The following is a 13,009-nucleotide window of genomic DNA, read 5'->3' as shown; positions in this document are numbered from 1 at the left end:
CAGAATCTCCCATAAGTGTGAAATTGGGTGGAGATCTGGTGACAGACCGCACATGGCTCACATCGTTTTTAAGCATTGTGACCACTCGACCTATGGATGGGGGCATAGCCACGGTAGCCAAAGTAAATGGCCTGCCAAGCATGATAGGTTGCTAATTACTCAGGAACCACACCTGTGGAATAACACTTGTTTAGGCCCAAAAACAACATGTTACCCATTAATGATGAGATTCCACCGGGGTCGGGAGTCGCGGTCCTCGTTGAGGGTGGCCCAGCAGTGGTCAAGCACCAGCGCTACCTTGGGATCAGAGGACGTGGTCAGCTCCACCTCAAAGTGCAGAGGCTGTCTCAGGTACCTCACCACTGGATAGTCCTCCTCCTGGTGGAACGTGTTATACGAGGCGTCTGGAACACAGAACAAGACAACCGGGGGTCGTGGTCAGTGGGCACCATCGGAACTTGTCCATTAAGAAATGCTCGTTTATCATATCCTGTTGTGCCCCAATGAACACAAGCCATTTATAGCCAACACTATCCACCCCCCACTAGAGGCTTCTAACAAATTCCCAAATCAGCTCCTCACCGTTACTACATAGCCACACCTGTAGATCTCAGAACGCAAGAGTAATATATCACAAGGCTTACATTTTTGGGAATGGTTTTGTAAAGGAGACCATCCAAGATTCTTTTAGAGGCTAGGGGTCAAGTTGAAATTCTGAATTTGTGCACCCTTACCCTGAGCGAGTCTCATTCTGACCATTAGTCGACCCGTCCCAGTCTCGGCAAAAGGCTCGTTGTCACGCGGCCTGGTCAGGAAGGCCAATGTGCGAGTGATGTTGGCCACATAGGAGCAGGAAACCTTTAACCTAAAGAGGGATGTAAGCAACTTCAATAGGGGAAACGTCAAGCAGTGGAGTGGACACTGGTAGTAGAGGCACATTTTCCCTGTATACAAAGTATTGAGCAATGGATGAAGAAAAATAAACCTTATGAAAGCTAATAGCTACAATTGTGATGCGTAATGCACTTACTGATATTCCTCCTCTGAAGACGTCGTGGCATTCAGCTTCACCTCAAGTTCATCTGGCAAGGAGATTTCGTTCTCATACAGCATGACATTGTTGATAAACTATGTAGTAGAGGGGAATTGCTTATTACAGCCTGCAAATACACAGTACCCATCACCTCAGGGTAATAGTCATTTTACCTTCCTGGTGGTGCCACAGGAGTTCACAGTGAAGTGGAAGTAGGCGAAGCGATCGTCACTGTAGGTGGGACCACAGGCGGGGTCGCTCAGGGTCAGCTGACCGGGGTTCAGACCGGGAACAGAATCCACCTTCACCGCCAGCGCAGTCATCGTTCCGTTAGAGAAACACTCTTGGAGGTGGGGGAGCAAAAGACAGGTAGCCATCAGACCTGGGTTCTGTATTTGTTACACTAATTGAGCTTGAACCAATGGAATAGCACCAAAATTGCAAACCATGCCCATCTGGCACTACCATTTAGACTCACGGTATTTGCAAGGAGCCCATGTTAAACGACAATTTATCGTAAGTAATTGTTTGAGAACCAACCAGTCAGCGTTTTGAGGAAGCTGCAAGCCAGGGAAAAGTATTTGATGGTCATGTTGTTGTAAGGATTCAACAGAGCCACATCCAGTCTGCTCCGGACAGCCGACGAGTGAACCGACTGGGAACCAATGGGAGAGTTCATTAGTCCAATATTGTATGCATGTATACAGGGTAAGGAAAGCAAAGCTAGCTGCAGCAATTTAGGTTAACATGTTTTGGGAGAGCGTCGTACCTCAAACACTGCGTCCGGCGAAGAGAAGGGCAACGTGATGGTGAAGTCTGTCGCCCTCTGTTAAATACTGTTGAGCAAACTCATGGTTAAGCAGCCGCTTGCCAACCAAGACCACAAAAAAGGGCTCTTGGTTCCTGTAGTCCACAGTGATGTGGAAGTTCTCCTGATCACAGTTGCCAGTGACTGAGGGTGGCACTACAAGGACAAACAGGGTTGTGTTAATTAATTAAGCACAAAAAACAGGAAGGTACTACTTGAACTTGTCCAAGAAGAAACCCTTGTTTAGATTGCAAAATGTTTTGCTACGGTGGGACTGAATAAACACGATCCTGGCAAATCAGGAACAGGGAAACTGGGTCCAAATACTCTAAAGCTTAACATTCTTTGTAGAAAGACCGCATAGGAAAACCCTACAGTATGGCTAGTTGGTCTTTCACTGCCAATTTCCTTTCAGGGCAATCAATAACGAGAGGAAACCATTCAGTAGTTTGGCGTAGTCCAGAGGCATACCAATGTCCAGCAGTACAGCATCCACAACGGCAGAGTGAGAGAAAGGAGCGTACTCTGGAAAGATGACCAGGCCGTAGATCAGCTGAAGAGTGAAGGTTGTGACACCTTGTTCCGCCCTTCTCTGTAGTGAAGTTAAAAGCATTGGTCAGCATTATTGTTGCAACAGAACTCTATTCAACATCAAGTGACAACTAAGTACATATGGGGACTATTAAAACAACACTTGAGTAAATGAGGGATACAAAGTACATTTGTGCCATTATTTATATTTTGTTGGTGGCCCACTTATTAGGGCATGAACAAATCACTGCGTGTGGCTTTGCATTTAACAGAAACACACCTCCTTAAAGACCACCGGGTCTGAGAAGGGCACCTCCATCCTGAAGGTCTTCAAGGTGTTGTCCGGGGATCTCTGCTCTTGAACATTGAAGCCCCTGGCGTTGCACTCTGCAACAGTTAGCACCATGGTGGGAAAGGTGATGTTCAGCAGCTCCACATCAAGGTTGAAGGTCCCCAACTCAAGCACAAACACTGCCTGCTCAGGAACTGTGTCCAAGGGCGTGTCTGTTCATTGGCAAACAAAGGAAAACATTTTGAAATGCGGTACAATGGAAGTTGAAAATGGACATTTGTTATTGGGTAAGTCCAGGTATTGCCTCCCCGTTTCAGTACATTTTCTGTTTTGTGCCTAATGAACAACCCAGGCATCCCAAATTACCATAGGCGCTATTTAACTAAACCAGACTCACAGTTGCGAACTTGTGGAGGCCTGGCCATCGGAGGTGTTGTGATAGGGAAGAGGACTTTATAGCTGGTGTTCTCGTGTGCGACCTCCTCGATCCACAGCAACTCAAGCATGGGCTCAATGGTGTAAGTGACAAAGTACTGGTCATCCTGAATATGGCTCTGTAAGGGAGACGAGTGATGCAGTCAGGCTGTAATACACAATTTGAGTGCAAAAACAGGTAAATGTTCCTTATAAGCCAGAATGTTTAATACAATTATTCTACCACTTGTCTTTTTGCCGCTCATAATTTAAGACACAATATCCAAAGGAAAGTATTGGTTACCAGACTTTAGAAAGCTGGTAGGTGTATGGTTGTCAACTTGCATTTTCAAAACAACTGACACGCAAAGTAAACACTTGCGCAATATGTAAACAGCAGCCGAGTGTTGCTTGCATTCAGTTGACAGTGGCAAAGCTACCGCCTCCCTAAAAAGTCAGGTAAACAATACTTTAGTGTGGATATTTGGTCTGAAATTTCAAGCGGCTAAAGGACAAACTGCAAAGACAAGAGGTAGAGTATGTTTAAGTGTAATTTTATGCAAAATTCTCACAATTTTGCAAACCATTGTATATTAGCCTGGTTAAGCAAACAATTGCTCAATAAGAAACGTTTTACACAAGACAACGTTTCTAGGAGTTTACCCATGAGAGATGGCAAAGGGTTACTGCAAAGCACTGACAACTGCTATAGTATAAAGGGCTCTACAAATAAGACAGGAACATTTTACTCATCCAATGCTGACCTTGAAGTAGCCGCCAACCGCCCCCACCGGAATTTCAACAATAATATGAGCCTCTGTGACTAAAACCGAGTAGTTTCTGGCAGCCATTTCCTCAGTGTCCAGCCTCTTAGCGTCAATTCCCATGTACACCTCCAACATGGTGAAGGCATCAGAGGAGAAAAGTGGGTCTATGTGCTTGGGCATGTACCAGGTGATCACTTCTGGAGTAAAGGCCACTGCCTCTGCAGTGACACAAGAAGCCAAGTGCACATCAAAACAGAACATTTTGCAACTGAAAACTGTGCCATTATTTGGAAAACATTTTCCCAACTGAACACTACATGAATGTCTTGTCTGGAGCCAATTAAGAACTGGGCTTATAGGATCTTAAATGATTTCACACTCAACCTGGTGTTGGACAAACAGCCGTGGCATCTACTCGAGTAACCAGCCACTTCTGCTCAAAGAAGGTTGAGGTTGAGAGCACCCGCATCGGAACCCCAGCTACCTGTTCAGTAGGACACACCGTATTAACAATATGTTGCAGAGTTCAGGTAGGGCCACCGTTTCCAAATGTTTGCTCTACTGAACATGACCCAGTTCATGGAGGTCAGCTTACATTCTGGAGGTATGTCTCCTCTGCATTATGAGGGCTTCTTAACACCAGCCGTGTGGGAGTGTTGGCTATTGCATAGCCCTTCCTTTGGACCTCATCCACATTCATGACATTCTTGCTAGGACTAAAGACGACTGCTGTCATTTTGTATCCTGAAGCAACAGCCTGTCTCAGGAAATGGAAACATGAATTAAACAAAATTGTCAAACGCACATTGTTTAGCGCCATCCTGTCATTGTAGTGAAATTACAGAAACTGAAATATATAAACCTCAGCTCCCCTCCGGAAGTTGCCGCTCCTTGCTTTCGGGCCCCCAGTGGGCTGTTTGGGGATGGTTTGGATGTCTGGAAGAGTCCTTCTGACAGACACCTAGAGAAGAAAGGCCATTATTCCCTATGCATTTTCTCCCTCCCATACAAGAGGAAATCAAGGGCCAGTTCAGAAATCTGTCCACTCGCCTCCTTAAATGCATTGAGAATAGGCCAAAATTCCTCACCTCTAAAGTTCTCCTATGTGCATTTTGAAGACGCGAGTGGAATTGAGATCAAGACCTAGAGTCAAGACCTCTACGTTGTGTCGCAGAAGAAATGAAACACTGGACAGTTGTAGCTCTAGACAGATCATTTATACAGGCAGTACGACAAGCGGGACTGTAAACATGTCCATTGGGGCATGCTCTGCTCACTTGCCTCCATGTAGTTACGGTCGCACAGAATCTCTCGGGAGGTCCAGGGGGTGTAGCTACAGGTTTTGCCCACTCTATAAACAGGGTCTTCAGTCATGTGGTTTCCTGGCAGCCTGAACTGCATGACCAAGCTGAACATCTTATCATCCTAAAATGAAGGGGGAAGGGAAAAAAGCCTTCATTATATAGCAAAAAAACTAAATTCAGGTGACATTCATGCAAGTTATAGACTGTGGCAAAATTGGCTATATGAATGCAGCTGCCACTGCACTGCTCCGCCCTCACCGCTTTTATCCATTCATGTCAGGGGCCATGGACCGGTGCACCTCGGCTCAGGTTAATAGAACTCCCTCATTAGCAGCACAACAGCCTTTCACAGGTGAAAAGCATAATTACCCAACCGTCTACAATTGTAGCCCAGACAGAGAGAAAGATATTGGCCTCTAATGGCCAAAATACTGCATTTGCATGCACTTTCACAATTTGAATGTAGTCAACTGGGTGGGACTACCAACTTCATTTGGCTGAGCCCTACTGGTGACCCTGTTGAAGTCATGTCCAATCGGGTCATCAGAAGGGCTCAGACAATTGTGAAGAAGAAATGTTACTACTTTAATGTGAAGATAGCCTCAATGGCGCTGCCCATGCTGTCACAGACACTATATTGGCACAGATACATCGATGAGTCTTTTATCTTCTTATGGCTTCTTATTATCTTCTTGTCCAGAGGTGCCCAGAGTAAACTGCCTGCTACTCAGTCCCAGAAGCTAAGATATGCATATTATTAGTATATTTGGATAGAAAACCCTCTGAAGGTTCTAAAACCGTTTGAATGATGTCTGTGAGTATAACAGAACACATATGGCAGGCAAAAACCTGAGAAAAAAATCCAACCAGGAAGTGGGAAATCTGAGGTTGGTCGTTTTTCAACTCATTCCCTATTGAAGACACAGTGGGATATTGGTCATGTTGCACTTCCTAGATGTCAACAGGCTTCCACTAGATGTCAACAGTCTTTAGAACCTTGTTTGATGCTTCTACTGTGAGGTGAGGGCGAATGAGAGGGGAATGAGTCAGAGGTCTGGCAGAATGCCTTGAGCTCGTGACGCTCGTTCACATGAGAGCGAGCTCTGTTCCATCGCAATTCTACAGACAAAGGAATTCTCCGGTTGGAACATTATTGAAGATGTATTTTAACAACATCCTAAAGATTGATTCTATACATCGTTTGACATGTTTCTACGGACTGTAACATAACTTTTTGACATTTCGTCTGCTCCTAATGAACACGCTTCGTGAGATTGGATTTGTTTACAAAACTCGCTAACAAAAGTAGCTATTTGGACATAAATGATCGAACAAAACAAACATTTATTGTGGAACTGGGATTCCTGGGATTGATGAAGATGAAGATCATCTAAGGTAAGTGAATATTTATAATGTTATTTCTGACTTCTGTTGACCTCTTTTTGGCCTGTTTGGGCTCTGAGCGCCGTAGTCAGATTATTGCATGGTTTGCTTTGTCCGTAAAGGTTTTTTGAAATCTGACACAGCGGTTGCATTAAGCAGAAATATATCTTTAATTCTGTGCATAACAATTTTATTTTCATCTACATTTATTATGAGTATTTCTGTAAACTGATGTGGCTCTCTGCAAAATCACCGGATGTTTTTGGAACTACTGAACATAACGCTCCAAAGTATACTGAGATTCTTTTGATATAAATATGAACTTTATCGAACAAAACATACATGTATTGTGTAACATGAAGTCCTATGTGTCATCTGATGAAGATCATCAAAGGTTAGTGATTAATTTGATCTCTATTTCAGATTTTTGTGACTCCTCTCTTTGGCTGGAAAAATGAGTGTGTTTTTCTGTGACTTGTCTCTGACCAAACATAATCGTTTGTGGTGCTTTCGCCGTAAAGCCTATTTGAAATCGGGCACTGTGGTGGCATTAACAAGAAGTGTATTTTTAAAATGGTGTGAAATACTTGTATGTCTGAGGAATTTTAATTATGAGATTTCTGTTCTTTTGAATTTGGCGCCCTGCACTTTCACTGGCTGTTGTCATATCGATCAGCCCTAAGAAGATTTATCTATCTCTATGAGGCAAGACAATTGTCATTCAGGATTAAAAGGTGACTGCACTTCCTCATTTGGCCTTAGCTGTGTTCGAATACTCGTACTAACTGTACTGTTTGTGACATGAATTGAGTATTTAGTATGCTTATTGGTCATAGTATACCTGTATAAATATATCATAGTATACCTGTATACCTCTGGCCCTTCTTTGGACACTGTGTTAACTAACCTCCAGATGAGCTTCAATGCCATACAACTCTCCTTCCGTGGCCTCCAACTGCTCTTAAATGCAAGTAAAACTAAATGCATGCTCTTCAACCGATCGCTGCCCGCACCTGTACGCCCGTCCAGCATCACTACTCTGGACGGTTCTGACTTAGAATATGTGGACTACAAATACCTAGGTGTCTGGTTAGACTGTAAACTCTCCTTCCAGACTCACATTAAGCATCTCCAATCCAAAAGCCCCATTTACTACCCACCACTGCAACCTATATGCTCTCGTTGGCTGGCCCTCGCTTCATACTCGTCGCCAAACCCACTGGCTCCAGGTCATCTACAAGTCTCTGCTAGGTAAAGCCCCGCCTTATCTCATCTCACTGGTCACCATAGCAGCACCGACCCATAGCACAAGCTCCAACAGGAGAATCTCACTGGTCACCCCCAAAGCCAATTTTTCCTTTGGCCGCCTTTACTTCCAGTTCTCTGCTGCAAATGACTGGAACAAACTGCAAAAATCACTGAAGCTGGAGACTCAGATCTCCCTCACTAAGCTTTAAGCACCAGCTGTCAGAACAGCTCACAGATCACTGCACCTGTACATAGCCCATCTGTAAATAGCCCATCCAACTACCTCATCCCCTTGCTGTATTTATTTATTTATCTTGCTCCTTTGCACCCCAGTATCTCTACTTGCACATTCATCTTCTGCACATCTACCATTCCAGTGTTTAATTGCTATATTGTAATTGCTTCGCCACCATGGCCTATTTATTGCCTTACCTCCCTTATCCTTTCCTTATTTGCACACACTGTATATAGACTTTTTCTACTGTATTATTGACTGTATGTTTGTTTATTCCATCTGTAACTCTGTGTTGTTGTATGTGTCGAACTGCTTTGCTTTATCTTGGCCAGGTTGCAGTTGTAAATGAGAGCTTGTTCTCAACTAGCCTAACTGGTTAAATGAAGGTGAAATAAAATAGAAATAAAAAAATACTATGGATATATTTAGTATGCCAAATGTTCCAGGATGTCGTACTAAATTCACCAAAATATGAGGAATACACGAAGAGGACACTGTTTCCGTACTTTAGGGCCAATAATGCAATTCTTCAGGAAATGGGAAATTTCCAGGTTTGTTGAAAATGGCGGAAAATATGCAGTCGAAGTACAACGAGAGCGGATACAAATTCATTGCTTTAACTAATTATGACAAATATTAAGAAAATGTTGAGCAATGTAATAAAGTAATTACTTTTTAAATAAGTTAAATTACACGTTATATTGGCTGACAATTTGTTAGCTACACTGGTCTTACGAACCACATAGCGTATCAGTACAGCAGTATGTACCGGTATGTTGTTAGCTAGATACCTAATGTTAGTTGGCTACTTATAGATAAAACTTGACAGTATAATAACTATAGGCTATCTAACTAACTACCCAATGTTTGACGTGATTATTCCCGTCATTCTGAGCTTAGCTAAATGGTATAGTCATTGTGCGTTCTCAATGGACATTCGGGTGCTTTCGTAAATTCGCTCTGGCTGTCTACTCTGCTCTGAATTTACAAACAGACAATCTGACAAAGCTCTGAATTCATGAGCGCATTCTGGAACTCCTGATTGAATTTAAGAACACACCCGAAGTCGTATAATGTCTAACCAGTCATTTGTTATGCTAGATAGCTAGCAAGAGGTTGCATAGCAACAGCATCACCTTCCGGTAGACAAGTGAAAAGCTAGAACGCGCAATTGAAAGCATACTGTTCGTTTACAGTATACTAAAATGAACTAATAATATATAGTATTCAGTATATACTCATTAAGTATGTAGTATACAGTATGTTAGTGTGGGTATTCGAGCACAGCTCTTGTTTTTCATCAATGCTCATTAAGAAATGCTAGCGGCCATGACTGAAGGCAAATAAGGAAATAGATGTGCTAAGTCATCTGTTTATGTAAACTGAAGCACATGGGTTCAATCCTTGTTCGGCGTTTATGGAAGCTAGATGATATTATGGAAATGAACTTTCATTAGAACAGTGTAAAGAAAAGGTCAATTGTGTTAGAAATGAGATATGTAGACGGGCGAGTCGGTCAAGGATCGATTCAGACAAGGTGGTAAATTGTATGACAAGCGACAGTTTATTCAGAGTGAAGATATCTAGAACAGCGTAATTACGGCTCCCCCGCTAGTTCGTACAGAACTGCAGACAAAGAGACCGTTACAATCAGTACACCACTAATATATAGAACAGAAAGTAGGTTGATTCTGGAAGATCGGATCTTTGGATTGGTTCAGCTGGGGTGTAGTCTGTAGTCTTCCGCCATTGGCTCAGTTGTCTGTCCGTCATCGTAGAATCCTCTTCGGGCACACAATGTTCAGCTACAAAGGAGATTATGTGTGTGCGCTGGTTTTGGCAATTTGTGTAATGCGGGAGCTATCCTGTAGGGGACCCCACAGGCTTTACTTTGAGTTGTAGCCCTGTATTAGCAATAGGTTGGTCACCTGCATAAGAAATAGCATTTCTCTACAAAACCCTCTCTTCACGTCTCACCAGAGACGTGACACAACCTAACTAGATCCAGACACAAAGAGAAACTTCTCCCAAGGGGACTATGAAATAAGGCACGGTATTAAACAGAAATAGATATATATGTATTACCATCATGTTCTCCATTCAATCCCACTATGTACTAAGTTGGCTACCAGCCACCTAGGAACTTACAACCCTCATTTAACAGAGCGGAGAACAACCGCTCAAAATAAAAGTAAAATGCTTGTCTACATAAGCCAACTTTTTCCCGCAGGAAAAAGTTGTGATTCCCTCTCTTCACATCTCCAAAGAGATGTGACTTAAACTAGGCAAGTCAGGCGGAATGATCCACTTGCATAACACATACATACATCCCCATAAGGCAACAGCAGATATAATGTAAACCTAATAGGCACTCTCATCCTCGAATTCAAGTAGGTCTTTATCCAGCAGAGGAAACATCTGGGAAGGGGAGGAAGGGTCAATGGCTCTAGAGATAACCCTAGTGGCAAGGGAACGGATGCATGGAATGCAACAGCATCCACAGAGAGCTAAAATGGCAGCGAACACCGAAATGGATACCAAAATGGAGGACACCAGGGTTTTATATTTACCAAACGCACTCATCCAGGAGTCCCACATCGAGGTATCTATCCCAGAATGAGATTTAATTTTACCATTAAGCGTCCGCAGACCTTCCAGAGAGACCGTCAAACTACCATCCGAGGCTGTGTTATTAGGGATGAAAGTACAACACTGGTCACCAAACATAGAGCAAACTCCGCCCTTCTCAGAGAGTAACATATCAATGGCAATACGATTTTGGAAAGCCATCAGGCTGGTTGCAGCCAGTTGACCATGTACTGCTTCAAAACCCTGCTGAGTCCAGTTGCCTAGTCTTTGGACGTTGTAATGTATATAGTTAATACGATCAACATTCTTGTTAATTGTGCACCACCAACAGATGGATGATTCAAACCCTGCAGCTACCTGATCTATTAACTTATACTCATCAGGCACTCCCCTAGGGACTCCGATAGCGTCTATGTAGGAGGGGTCTCCACTAGATGGGGTGGTGTCTCTCCTGGAACGTCCCCTATATCCGGGATTCACTCCCTGGGTCCGCAGAACAAGGTCCTCGGCTCCTATAGGGTAGATAGAAACAGGCAACAAGAGAGTAACAAGTGCACAGCGTCCAGTACTGTTGGAGGGTAACTTATCAAACAGGACCGTGCTACCACACCACCACCACACATCTGCTCTGGATATTGACCTGAGGCTCCCCTTAATATTAACTGTATCCAGACACCAATCCGCAGGGATCCATCCCACCTCGGTTCCTCCTCCCGTCATATTGACACAAGTAAAATTTGCCCTTGCAACCTGGTTGGAAAACACTGGGTTCCTAGTGGTGAATTTAGTAACCGGATAGACCTCATCCCAGGCAGTACAATTATCCCTGGGGTTATCTGTAGTCATAAGAGGGATTAGACATGCTAGAGTCACTACTGCTGGGACAATGCGGAGCAATGGACGAGCTCCCATGCACACCACACAACTCTGCCTGGTGGTATTTGCAGCTTCCTCGGTCAACAATAGCCAATTATTGGAAAAACCTGAGACTCCTGTGGCTGTTAAAATTACATCATCCGGACTTTTAAGCCTGGATATTGCCTCCACCGGGCCAAACAGTGGGGATGACGGGGACCCTTTTACGGGTGTGGTCATGTCATTCCTTACTGTAACCGAAGTCGGTTTAGGATTATTAGTCACGCAAATTCGCCACAACCAATATCTGACCCCGGAATTCCCTGGGGCCAGTATGAAATCATAACACCATAAGGGCTGGCCCCCTGGCCTAACAGTAAGTTTCAGTCCCGTATTTGTCTTAGTTAAAGTCAGTCGCTTCCGCCATTTCACTGCCCCCTCGTCTGTTGTCCAGTCTTCCCACCCATTACCTGTCTCCCCCACCAAATTCCTCCAAGACCAATCGCCAACCTTCCCTAATGTCATATACCAGACGTGTCCGGCAAACCAGAGTGCACTGGTCCCCGCCTGTTCCCTCCCCTTTAGCCTAGAGTACCCTAAAGTCCCCCAAGGGATGTTAATGATATTAGTTGCGTTTGCGGGGACACAAACTGTCGTGCTCCGTATGTCGTTGGCCTTACAATCAGTGTCAGGGGTGGTGGAATGCCTCTTGCACAAATGATTGGTCAGTTCTATATGTGCCATGGATGTGGTCAGGTTGGATGACCCATTAGAGGGTCCTATATCTGCTTGTGATGTAGGTGTATGATGCTCTAATACCCACAGGAGAATCCCCATGGAAACTCCTGTGACTACAATAAAAATAACAAACACGGGGCCCGATATCCCCAATCTCGTCCAGGGATAGCCCCTATCTCTGGACAACCTGTTAGTTGGTGTGCTGGGGAGCTGCTCCCACATCCTCACCAACTAAGGGTTCTGTGGTTGTAATCAAATTTAGGTCGCTCAAATCGACCCTGACTTCAGTCAGAGTTCTAGAAGGAGTCGGTGCTGGTGTACAATGAGTCAAGTGGTGCCAAGGTGCGCCCGATTTACCTTTGACCTGGACTGAGTGTGAAGTAACCTCCTTCACTTCGTACGGTCCAGTCCACCTGGGATCCGCCCACTTTCTTTTGTGGACCTTGATCCTTACCCAATCGCCGACCTTTACCCTCAGTTGCTCCGGATCTCCCGTCAGCTCCCCCTCATGGACTTTGTGTATCTGTTTGGAAAGAGCTGCGGACAGTTCCGTCAATTTTCTTACATAGTCAGTCATACCTATCTGGTGTACATCAAGAGGGGGCATATGACCTCCCTCTCTTGGTGGACCTGGCATTACTCTTCCTGTCATTATTTTGTGGGGTGAGAGATGAGTCCCTGCCCCAGGTGATGACCTCATGGCCATCAACGCCAGTGGCAGGGCCTCCACCCATGTCAGTTTTGTACCAGCACACACTTTGGCTATCTTACACTTAAGAGATTGGTTGCAGCGCTCCACAAGGCCTTGGGCC

At 44.4% G+C, this 13,009-nt stretch overlaps 3 long non-coding RNA genes across 3 annotated transcripts; all 3 read right to left on the bottom strand.

Moving 5' to 3' along the window:
- Window positions 1–352: 352 nt before the first annotated feature.
- On the bottom strand, window positions 353–1,080 carry LOC116357843 (uncharacterized). Its single transcript, XR_004205886.1, has 3 exons — window positions 1,031–1,080; window positions 735–865; window positions 353–404 (listed from the first exon to the last, which is right to left on the bottom strand). It is a non-coding gene; the product is annotated as an uncharacterized LOC116357843 (long non-coding RNA).
- Window positions 1,081–1,850: 770 nt separating this feature from the next.
- Window positions 1,851–2,667, bottom strand: LOC116357844 (uncharacterized). The gene is made up of 3 exons (XR_004205887.1): window positions 2,653–2,667; window positions 2,313–2,433; window positions 1,851–1,997 (listed from the first exon to the last, which is right to left on the bottom strand). It is a non-coding gene; the product is annotated as an uncharacterized LOC116357844 (long non-coding RNA).
- A 1,345-nt stretch (window positions 2,668–4,012) lies between these two features.
- LOC116357842 (uncharacterized) lies at window positions 4,013–4,840 on the bottom strand. Its single transcript, XR_004205885.1, has 4 exons — window positions 4,708–4,840; window positions 4,441–4,602; window positions 4,230–4,329; window positions 4,013–4,063 (listed from the first exon to the last, which is right to left on the bottom strand). It is a non-coding gene; the product is annotated as an uncharacterized LOC116357842 (long non-coding RNA).
- Window positions 4,841–13,009: the final 8,169 nt, after the last annotated feature.

The sequence above is a fragment of the Oncorhynchus kisutch genome, linkage group LG27 (genome assembly GCF_002021735.2).
Source record: "Oncorhynchus kisutch isolate 150728-3 linkage group LG27, Okis_V2, whole genome shotgun sequence".
NCBI classification, from domain to species: Eukaryota; Metazoa; Chordata; class Actinopteri; order Salmoniformes; family Salmonidae; genus Oncorhynchus; species Oncorhynchus kisutch.
The sequence above is the reverse complement of the archived record's forward strand: the minus strand, read 5'-3'. Positions and strand labels throughout refer to the sequence as shown.